The following is a 12,059-nucleotide window of genomic DNA, read 5'->3' on the forward strand; positions in this document are numbered from 1 at the left end:
TCCAATGGAATGGAGGTCTTCCTCGTCCTCTGCTTCCGACGGCGGGTACTGCGTCGAATACTTTCAGAGCTGGAGCGTTTTCGTCCATTCGGACAACATGACCTAGCCAGCGTAGCCGCTGTCTTTTAATTCGCTGAACTATGTCAATGTGGTCTTACTCTCGAACTAGTTGATATTATAGACTACCTCTTAGAGACTTTCTCTTCCACATAACCAAATGGGAATACTAGACTCTAGGCAAAAGAAGTTAGATATTTAACAGGTCTCGCATAAAACAATATTTTTTTGCATGGAAAATGGAAACATTAAAAGACTTTTCGAAGTTTTTGAATATTACGCAAAAGAAATTAGGCCAAAGAATATTAGCAGAAAAATGGCAACCACTACATGGTTCGCTATTATAAAAGGTTAAGGAAAAAGAAATAAACATTTACATTAAATTGAGGGTTTTTTTGGCGTAGTTAATATGTCATTGCTATTTTGAGGATAATTTTATAGGCTCAATGTCCAACTTAAAGAGCAACCCTCATCCTCGGACAATCGTTATTTCAAAGCTGCGCTTGAGATGAAAAAAAATCACTTACCATTGACAAAAAAGGCACTAATCTCTTGGTGTCAGGTTGGTATTATAAGATGAATAGTAATATCACAGTAACGACAAGCTAGACCGCTCTGCAGCAGCGTCCAGGATGATAGGGCCAGAACCATGCATTTCAGTAGAGCCCCACACCATAAAGAAGCTGCTCCGCACTGAGGAGAAAGTGGAAAGAGAACAGCATTGGCCGGAGGCAGCAGGAGTGCGCCGTGCCAAGCTACTTCTGGGAGAGTACAACCTTGCAAGGTTTAAAGAAATGATCAACCACCCTCGCGACGAATTCCGCCTCATAGTCGCGTTCTATACAGTGCACTACAGGCTCAAGAAGCACTTGTCCAACATGGGCATATTCTCTTGCGCAAACTGCCGGTTCTGCGTTATGGAACAGGAAATTTTAGAACACCTGATTCTGGATTGCCCAGCAATTTGCAGAAGTAGGCTCAAGGCCCTAAGTTCCATCTACGTGAACAGGGATCACATCACTTCATTCGCGCACAGCAGACTGCTGGAATGGTTCAGGGTGTTGTACCTTTGTGAGCACATGTGATATTGAGGAGGGCACAATAGACCAAAGGTCGCACTGCAAAGCGTCAACTTTCCTATCAATCAAACCTTCTAACAAAACTTCCGGAGCTTCTGGCGAGTCAATATTGATGTGTGCAACCTATCGTTGTCCTGATGGAACACAATTTTTCTCCTATTTGTCAAAGCGGACGCTTCTGGGCGGCTGCTTGCTTCAGATGGCATCTTTGATATTACCAAAACAGAATCGATTAGACCAAAATTGCTTGTGATTGGCTGTTACCAATGCCAATACTCTAAAGATTATTCACATTTTCAACTGCTTGGCTTGCTTTTCATTTCAATAGACGAAATATTTTGAAATATGGCGTATTTGACCTTTGCTGATGTCAACTCTTGACGATTGTTAAAATAATACCAAGCCAAGTAATCTCTAAACTGTTTGAAATGTTTTTGTTTTTTTTTTACAAAAACTTGTTTTCTTCTACCATTTAGCGGAACTCGATGGCACTTAAACAACGCGATATAGAAGACTTTTAAAGTTATTTATTGAAAAAATAAATATGTGTCTTTCTACTCGGCGCTACATCTGAACACAATAAGTCTACTCTTTGGCTTTAAATATGTTCTTGGCCACTTGTTTGGGCTAGTCTATTTTCCGATAAGTATTTTTTTAGGTATGAAAAATGTCTTTCTATTTTAATGGTGTCTATTTACGTCGCTATAATTTTTACATTTTGTATCAAACGGAGGTTTACCCTACAATCGATGAAAATTTCGTTGCTTCTATGTTTACAAATACAACTGGAAAGAGTATGTCTTATTGCTAGCCTCACACAAGCTTGGATAAGAGAATAAATAAAAGTGAGTTCAACCATTGAGGAGTGTCGTTATTTTAAATATTTATTACCTGAAATGAACCGATTTCCATCCAAAGCACCATAACACAAATAAATTTGGTCAAATCCCCAATTCACCAAAACATGTCGGGGCGGTGGATCACGTTATCAAAACGCAACAAAAAAGAGAAAGGATTGTTGCTACCAGTAACTGGGCAAAATGAAAGGCTTTAGCCGCTCAGTTAAGCTCAAATACGTGCATAAATGTGTGTATTTATATGCGTATGTGTGTGCGTGTGTACATGAGTTTACATGCTTGTGACGATAAGCGAAAACGTCATTAACACAAATCAACATTTGAGCAATAACAACATAGATAAAAGTGGGCAGCATGAGTGCTCGTTGACAAAAAGTTACGAAAGAGTTCGTGCGTAAGGCCCGGTGTATGTGAGAGGGTGCATTAATATGTACCTATATATGTGGTTGTTGCTGCGTCTGTGTGCGCGCACTTTGTTGCCATTTTATGCAAACAAACGCTATAAATACAACAAATACTATTAAAAGCGACGAAAAGCCGATATTGACAATAAAAAACAAACAACAACAATAATAGCGCACAAATATATACAAGTATTAGTTTGTATATATATCATGTGTATGTATGTATTTGTGAAAGTGCCTGTGCGCATGGAGCAATGGTTTGTTTACGCGAGTGGGCGGAATATAGCCGATTTGAACTTTATGCGATTGGACCAACACGGCAAGGCAGAAATCAATGAAAGCAGCAAAAGCGTTCGTTTGGGAATTGTTGGACGATGCTGTTATTTTATTACAGTTATGCTGCTATGTTGAGTCTTTTGTTTGCAGTTTGTTAGCCAAGGGAGTTTAAACGCCCATTGTGTGTTATATAAATAGGCATGGCATAGAATATTATGTAAATAGTGAGAAAATAAGTAAACATAGAAATGTATTTTAAAATGAAAATAAATTAAAAATGTATAGCCTTTGTTCTTGTACACATACTTTTAGAAGGGAAGGGTTTTAAAGACTATAAAAATTGTATAATATTCATTTTTTATAATTGAGATCAAGTTGGGATAGGCTAAGTTTTTTAAATATAAATTATCTACCAATACAGAACACGCTTGTTTTCGTTCTCCGAAAAACTATCTTTTCTAATTTCTGGCTTAATGGCTTCATCAATGAATAAAATTATCGCTATTCGGGTGAGTTAAGTTCTCGCATGGTTCAAGAAACGTAATTGCATCACCAAAAATGCACCATTTGGGGCCAAAACGGGCCTTATTTCTTTCGAAATGCGGCTGAAAATGCCGTTTCTATTAATAGCGAGCGTTATAACATGATGTTGACCGACTTGTTTTTTCTCGGAAATTGATGAAATCGACACAAAAGTAAGATGGTGTGCCGCCTCATGTTTCACGTTTAAGATCATCTCTAATAACATATTTACAGCAAAGTTTGGGGACTCATTAATTTGGATAAAAAGCCCATACTAATGGCTAACTCGAAGACTAAATTTAGCATACTATAGCTGAAATTACAGCCTAAATGCTACACCGGGTCAGCGTAAATGGGTGGAGATATGTAAGCGGAGCCGAGATGGTCATATGGCAGATATCTTCTTCAAATCGTAAATGGCATGAAATTATTTACAAACAAAAAATTAAAAAAAAAACAAAGTCTCCTTTTCGATCAAATTTGACTATTTTATTTATTTGACAAGTTTAAGATCCGTTATTCTCGTTGCTAGATCTAGTATATGTAAATATTGCTGGCGATAGAAGCTCTTAATTATTCAGATAGAACGATATTCTCGTTTGGTACCTACATGCTTTCGTTGAAATATACATATTCACTAATATGCGTCATAAGGTGAATATTATTCATATATATAAGTTATAAATTCATTATATTAAATACATGGGAACAAGTGAACCTCACTGACTCACACACTGAAACGATTTTTTACATTTATGAAAGCCAAATATTGAGAACAGAGTAAGGAAGGTGTCGGTTGCATAATATTGATGTAGAAGAGTTATAAGGGTAGGAAAATTGCTGGCTCTAAAGCTCAAAGAAGTTAGGTATAAGTAGGAGTCCAAACAAGTCTCGCTGAAATTCTCTCCTCCTTCAGCTGCAACTCTGCGTCGCAGAAGCTACTCGTGTTGGCTTTTTTTTAGCTTACATACCAACAAAGGATATGTGGACGAGAAGAAGTCGCTGGAGGAGAGGCGCAGCAAGCTTTTCTACGTATGGGTCGAAGCTAGAAGTTCATAAAATATATGGATTTTTCTACATGGAGGTCTCCGTCGACTTTATCTCTGGCTACCTGAGCTGCTTGAATCATCGCCGTAGACGTATTGTTATGAATTGCAACTTTTTTCCTAACAAGAGGGACATCTTGTATCTTTGGTTTTTGCACTGGACCAATGGACCTCACATGGGACCGTTTTCAGCTAAGAAAGAAATGTAATATTCAATATTTTTTTAAGAGTAAAGAGAAAAAGATAGTGAAGTAGAGATCCGGATAGTGCTCGAAAACAAAACCCTGTCGGGCCTAAAATTGAGTCTCTTATTTAAGTATGTTTTGTATCGATGTCGCGGCTTCTGTGAAAACTGATAATTCACTATTCAATTTCTACGTATTTTCGATATTTTCAACCATTAAACTGATAGAGCTCTTTGCAAGGAGTTACAAGGGTTTTCGGGTTTTAAAAAAACCAATATTTTTATTGTCTTATTAAGTTTCGGGGATTAAGCTTTGAGGACTTGCTTGAGGCTAAGTGCGTATTCTTTAAATGCGTTTTACTCGAAACTGTGTTTTTGAATCCGGATGGCCAGATTTCTCGAGAACTACTCAACCGATCTTCATGAAATTTTACTTAAAAGTTTTTCAGTAGATAAAAAATCAGATACATAATACTGAGTTGATTTATTTTGAATGAAATCTTTGACATTTTAAGAAAGGTTTCGTAAGCTAGAAATTTGTCTGCAAATACAAAGCTTCAAGTTAAAAGTTTTCGCTATAAAGCTTCAATAAAATGAGCTTGGTTTATATAAAAAATTTTTAGTAGGAAAAGTTTCTATAAATAAATCTAAAAAAACAAAAACTACTCAATAGAATTTGAATGAGCGGTAAATTATAAAAAGCAAGAAGCTCAGCATCATCAGCGTGATTATCGTCAACACAATACCAAACTCAACAGCAATTTCAATCGATTTGCCACATCATCGGTACTGACGCTCGATTCTAGACAATCCGGTGAACAAATTCATTCCCCATATACATACATATATATGTATAGGTATTAATATAAACACTCAACCATCGACTCTGGTACATTTTTCCCATTTTTTCCTAACAGAATTTGACATTTTCGTCATAATTTTTTTCTTGTGCCGCTAGGACTAAGTACGCGCACGGAAACGCGACGCCGAAACAGTGTTTGGCCGCCCTGTTTTACTCCTCCATCTAAAAATAATGAGAGTCACTGCTGTGTATGTTTACCTTCAATTTGTGGAGGCTGTTTGTTTTCCTTTTAGTCAGGGAATTTAAACCGTGCAGCTACTTTTAGCTTGAAGAAGGATAACGGATGAAGAATGAAGGATTAGTGACAATGAACTTTTGTTCACCAACTCACTTTATTGTCGAAAATTACTCAGCTGTTTTCTGATTATCTGCGATACACAAACTCTCACAAACAATTTTGCTGCCCGCAGAGATGCTCTCCTCTCACATTTCATATAAATTGATTTTCCTTTCTAGGCAAAGGCAAAAGTAATTCATAAAAATTGCACGTGCAAAATTGCATTACTCCGGTGAGTGATCGAATGTTTCAATGATTCCTGCAGCCGCCTAACACACATACACACACACATGCACATTCGTACAAACTCAGCAGCCTTCACTCGGCCAAGCGACTAGCAGTGCTTGCAGCATTGGTGTCAAGAGCGTGTGTGACGTCATCGTTTTTCACTTCTGCATAATGGTGTGTAAGTGTGTAGGTTTGTTTGAAGTGATGACGTTTTGTTAGACGCAGCCACAGAGAGCTCATGATGGCAGTCAATTTGGTAGTGAAAGTAAAGAGAAAGTGTGGAGAGTGTTGCTGCTGTGAGAGATGAGAGTGCATGGTGGGTTGCTCTTTTTTAGCAGTGTTGTCTATAAATTGCTTTTAAAGATTTATAAAGTTTTGTGATTTTTATTCACTGTTTCAGACATATTGCTAATTACTTTGGTATAGAAATGACCTACAAATAGCCAAAGGTCCATAAACTGTAGAATAAATCCCATTAGAAAAGGAAGATAAAATATCAAAAATAAAAGAAAGACGGTTGACCAAGGGGAGGGCCCATTGGCCTAAATAGCCGTATTGCTCCAAGTTCTTTCACTTAAACAGCATTTAACATCATCAAGATTTTCTAGATCCGATCTCTTTCGATCTTATCTCCCACCACTTTGACCATCCCGAAAATTATACTTCGGGATCTTAATATAGTCCCAAAAAAGTATTTTTGGATACTGAAAATAATTAAGCTATCTTTGTTGTCAAATGCTATATAAACTAAAATTTATGACAATTCAAGTATTTTTGAGATGTAATTAAAAATTCGGGATCTCAAAATTTTTCAAGATTTATGTTAATTTTTGTTTTTATGGATATTATTGAAAGTTTCATAGGTTTTCATAGTAACTCAAACCTGGAAATTTAAAACTCTTAACTTCGGGAATCCGAAAATTTTCGGGATTTATGTTTAACTTCTACGTATTAATTTGCTAAAAATAGAAGTGTACGCCATTTTTAATCATAAATTTGGGAATATTAAAAATCTCGAAACTTCAGGATAACGAAATTGCTTCCCGATAATTTTAATTCCTAAAAAATGTGTATATGTATTATATTTTTATTTCTAAAAAAAGTTTCTTCTGGTTGTTCTTTGTTTAGTTTAGTTTCGTAAAAATCCCGAAAATTCGGGACACCAAAATTTCATAAAAAAAATTTAAAAAAGTATAAATTTTCCAAAAATAGAAGTGTATGTGCACTCAATCTTAAATTCAGGATTAGTAAAAATCTCGAAAATTCGGGGTTTCGAAATTGCATCCCGATAATTTTTATTTCTAAAAATAATTCTTCTGGTTATTTTTTGTTTAGTTTAGTTTAGAAAAAATTCCGAAAATTCGGGATCCCGAAAAATAATCCCGATAATTTTTATTTCTAGAAAAGTTGAAATATGTACCATATAGCAAAATTATATACTGTATGTAGTATGTACATGTAGCAACCAATTTTTTACACACATTTTCCATATTTAATAAAATGGAGAGTTTTTAAAAATAAAATTTCAGATACATTTTTTAATTAATAACTGTAATTTGAAAAAAAAAACTCATATGTGTACACAATTTAAAACTTAAATTTTAATACAATAAAAATCCTGAAAATTCGGGATCCCGAGAAAGAATCCCGATAATTTATATTTCCAAAAACGTTGTTTAGTTTCTTAAATGTAATTAGAAAAAAAGGGGTTTACCCAATTCTCAAGCTTAAATTTGAGTGAATATTTATTTCTAAAATAATTGATCTGGGTGTTTTTCTGATTAAAAATTTTAAGCGTTCTTAAAAACTATAAATTGAAAAAAAATAATTATGGCAACATGCCATCACTATCGCAATTTTCGCTCTCACTCTCTCTGGAGAAATGCGCCAAACAACATTTTCCACCACTTGCTGCGCTTTGAAACAGCAAAAGCAAATTGGCAATACTCTCTGTTTGCACGCCACGTGAGCGTAGAACGTTGTGAGTTGTGAAAATCAGGCAAACAACAAGAGAGCAGGTGTGCGCGCCGGTGTGGGGGACGCGGTGGAGGACGTGGTGAACACAACTCTGCCAGCAATGTTGGCCACAATGAATAAAAGCAAACAGCACAGCGTGAAATGGCTCAGTTTCAGTGGAACTGCCGGCGGTAACGCGTGGAAAACGAGATAAATAAGAAAACCGAAATAAAATAAAATAAAATAAAATAAAATAAAATAAGATAATGTTTAAATAAGAATATAACAAAAACACAAACACACTATAACAACAACAAAAGCGAAAAGATAATTTTTTGTTTGTGTTTTCGCTGATTTGAGCAAGTGATAAAAAACGCTGACGTATTGGTGGCAGCCAAGAAGTAGCCGTCGCAGCAGCAACAACAACAGCCACAATAGCAGTGTGTAGAAAACAAAAATATTTTTGAGAATATTTATAAATACAAATACAAATTTCTAGTAAATATAAGATTGCTGCGCTTATAAATATAAAAAATTTGAATACAAAAATAAATATGAAATAAATTAAAAGGCAAATGAAGTGGTGAGCAGCAGCAGCAAAAAGCAAAAAAGAGTGGGTGACTTTGTTCGAAGCTTTTATCGCATGTATTTCTGTAAATATATCCTATATTTATATATCTATTTATTTGCGAAAAAAATTGCAAATAAATTTAAAAAGTGTGTGGCAGCGTGAAGTCGGTGCACAGCAGCGCAACAAACACAAGCGAAAACAAACAAATAGCAAAGAAATTGAAATACAAAAAAGAAAACAAAAACACAAATAAAAATAGTCAAAAAAATCGAAAAACAAAACAATAAAAAACTGCAAACGAAAGAATTTACTGCGACAAGAAGTTGGAGTGGGTTGACATTTGTGCGACTGTGTGCGTGTGTGTGAATCGATGTGCCTGTTTACAAACACTCACACATCCAAATAAAACCACCAAAGGGAGACAGCCGTCGGCTGAACAAAGTGCAGTGCAGTGTAAGCACTGACGGCGCGGCGTGCGACGCGGCATTGCTGTGCCTTGCTGATGTGGTGTGCTGAGCTCTGCGACCCGCTGCTGATGATCTAAGGTGCGCTCTAGTTCCTTTACTTTCCATTTTATTTATTTCCCGTGTTTGTAAGTGTTTCTTTTTGTTGTTTTTCTGCTTTTGATTGATGAGCGCAAATTTGATAGCTTTGAGTGGTAAAAGTTTATGCGCGAAGCGAAGGCTCTGAAGATATTTTTACAAGCATTTTCCTTAAAATGACAAAGGCGAAAAGTTATGCGAATAAAATACATTTCCTTTGGCATAACTAAGAGAGATTGCATTTTGTTAATTGCAAAGTTCAAAGGTTGGCCAGGTTGCATGTGTAGGCAAAGGAATTTTTGTTGCAAGAAATAATGAAATATCGTACAGGAATGCGAATCGAATTGGTAAATAGATGTTATGAAATATTTGCGAAAAGTTTAGTGGGAGATGTGTGAAAATTCTATAGTTAGCATTTGTAAAGATTTCTTGGTATTCAAAGTTATCTGGAGTCATAACTTTGAGAATGTATGAATGAATACAAAGAATGTTTGTATAATCAAAGTTTATGAATATATTAGGAAGAACGGTCAAGTTAACGAGTTCCTGCAGCATGAATAAATTGTTTGTTAGGCTGAGTATTTCACTCAAGACATATTTTTGTGTAGAGGTTTCGGCGCTTTGGCGGATAATTTAATATTTAATTGAACATATTTTGCTAGTGAGTTGTTTGCTGCATAAAAATTTAATTTTTAAAGTGAAATTCATTTATTTTCCCTTACAAACTAAGAGAAGATTTATGAAAAATCTTCAAACTTTTATAAAAACACAACTTTTCATCAATTATAAAACTTTAAAGCTCATAACACCATAATATGAACAGCCAAAATTTTTATTAAAAATTATTTTAAAAAAGCTACACAGTGTAATGGAAGTATGTAATCGAAAAGTAATTTGAATCATAACATTATTATTTACTACCTTTAAGTATTAAAAGTGAATTTTGTCTGCTTTCGTAAAACAAAAAGTAAATATAATCATTATCTAATTAATTTATGGTAATAATTACATTATTAAATACTGTCGTTAAGTATTAGGAGTTATATTCTTCACTTCTGTTTTAAAACTAATTTGAGGTAATGATTACATTACTAATTACTATCTTCAAGTATTAAAAGTGACTTTTTCTATGCTTCGCTAAAAAAAAGAAATAAATATAATCGTTATATAACTAATTGATTGTAATGATTACTTTACAATTAGTACTCTAGAGCTGTAAACGTGAATTTGTTTCGTTTTCAAAAACCCGTAAAATTATTAATATCGTTATATAATGAAATAATGTTAATGACTACATTATTAATTTCTTTCTTTGAATGTTACAATCTTTTTTTCAGTTTTCATGAATTAAATTATGAATATAGTTAATTATTGGTAATGATTACAATACAATTACCCCCATTAAGTACTTAAAATTGTTAAAAACGGGTTTTTTTCTCTTTTTTGGCAAATCAAAAAATAATTGTAATCATTTTATAATTAATTATAGGTAATGATTACAATGAAATTACTACCTTTAAGTACTAAAAACTAATTTATTTTTTATTTCATAATTGAAAATAATAATTGTAATCATTTTATAATTAATTATTGGTAATGATTACAATGAAATTACTCCCTTTAAGAACTAAAAATTAATTTATTTCTTATTTCATTATTGAAAATAATAATTGTAAGCATTATATAATTAATTATTGGTAATGATTACAATGAAATTACTCCCTTTAAGAACTAAAAATTAATTTATTTCTTATTTCCTAATAATTGTAAGCAGTACATAATTAATTATTGGTAATGATTACATTGCAATTACTCGCTTTAAGTATTAAAAAACAATTTATTTCCTAAATGAAAATAATAATTGTAATCATTAGGTAGTTAGTTCATAACGGAACATTTTTTAATTACTCTTCAATCACAAACTTATGTAACTATTCTGCTAATAAAGGCAAATTATAATTGCTTGAATAACTGTCGAGAATTTTAAATAGCTTCCACCAACATATGGTTACAATATGCAAAGTATGTATGTAATTTCATTTACCGCAACAACAGCGTTGAAATCTCGTGTATATAGTCCTACGCCAATAAATTATTCATGCTCAATTTAGAAATATTTATGCAAGTAGCAACAAATTTCACTTTAATAAGAGTTTACAAATTTTTCCTCTATTGAAATACCCTTCATCATTAGAATAACAATAATATATTCTAAAAAAGGCTAAAAAGCAACTGCTATCTAAGATATAACATAAATAATATTCATTAAGTTTGTAAAATGTGATATGCAAAAAAAAAATACGCTTATACAGATGCGTGCAACTAATTAACAACGACTTGCCCCTTTAAATTAAATGACGATTTCTGTAAAATTTTTAATGGTAAAAATATAATTTTATTTTGAATTCTCTTCTATGTATGAAAGCATGGTCAGATTTAGCTGTAAATTTTTTTTGAAAAAATCCCGATATTCTGAAATATTTAAGGTCTTTTATGAAATAGTGAGTAAAATGGTCGTGCATTTAATTAGCAAGGCGTGTTGAATTCTTAAGATTTCTTAGAAATTGGTTGCGTTCAGGTAACTAAATCAATGATTTTTATTGAAATATGTCACTATTAAGAAATTAAATCATTTTAGTGAATAAAAATGAGTAAGCACAAGTCTTGTGTGAAGTACACTAAGGCTGTTATTATCCAGATGTACAAGGATAGTAAATCTTACGGAGACATGGCAAATACCCTAAATTTCTCCAAGCGGTTGGCTTTTAATTAATGCAGTCAGGTATTTCAACTAGAATAAAATGACAAAACAAATTTCAAGAAAGAAGAGAGGTCGAAAATCCACTCTTGAAGAGGACGAGTTAATTATACGCGAGTCAAAAAAGGAACCCCACAGGGCGGCAAATCAAATTCTAGTTGTGGTTTTTGGAGAAAACCCCGATGCACTAACGGTGGATACCGTAAAAAGACGATTCCGGGTGGCAGGACGCTTTTGAAGAGTTTCAAGTAAGAAGCCATTACTCTCTGAAGGCAATCGAAGGAGCCGCTTGGAGGTTTTAAAGAAATACCGCCATTGGACAGCAAAATAGTGGAAAAGAGTATTATTTTCGATGAAAGCAAGACAAATAGGATTTGCTCAGTTGAAAAAACTTGTGGCGACTGTATAATGATTTTGGGTGCCATTTCGTGGTGAGGTGT

At 33.7% G+C, this 12,059-nt stretch overlaps 1 protein-coding gene and 1 long non-coding RNA gene across 2 annotated transcripts in view; one reads left to right on the forward strand and one right to left on the reverse strand.

Annotated features, from left to right (window-relative positions):
* Positions 1-12,059, reverse strand: part of LOC120771556 — a 104,276-nt gene that overhangs the window by 1,992 nt on the left and 90,225 nt on the right. The gene's annotated exons all lie outside the window — the stretch shown is intronic.
* The window catches only part of LOC120771554 (diacylglycerol kinase 1), a 195,647-nt gene continuing 191,885 nt past the window's right edge, over positions 8,298-12,059 (forward strand). The window contains exon 1 of the mRNA XM_040099615.1: positions 8,298-8,864. The gene's annotated coding sequence lies outside the window, so the exon portion shown is untranslated. The remainder of the gene's footprint in view (positions 8,865-12,059) is intronic.

The sequence above is a fragment of the Bactrocera tryoni genome, chromosome 3 (assembly GCF_016617805.1).
Source record: "Bactrocera tryoni isolate S06 chromosome 3, CSIRO_BtryS06_freeze2, whole genome shotgun sequence".
Taxonomy (NCBI): Eukaryota; Metazoa; Arthropoda; class Insecta; order Diptera; family Tephritidae; genus Bactrocera; species Bactrocera tryoni.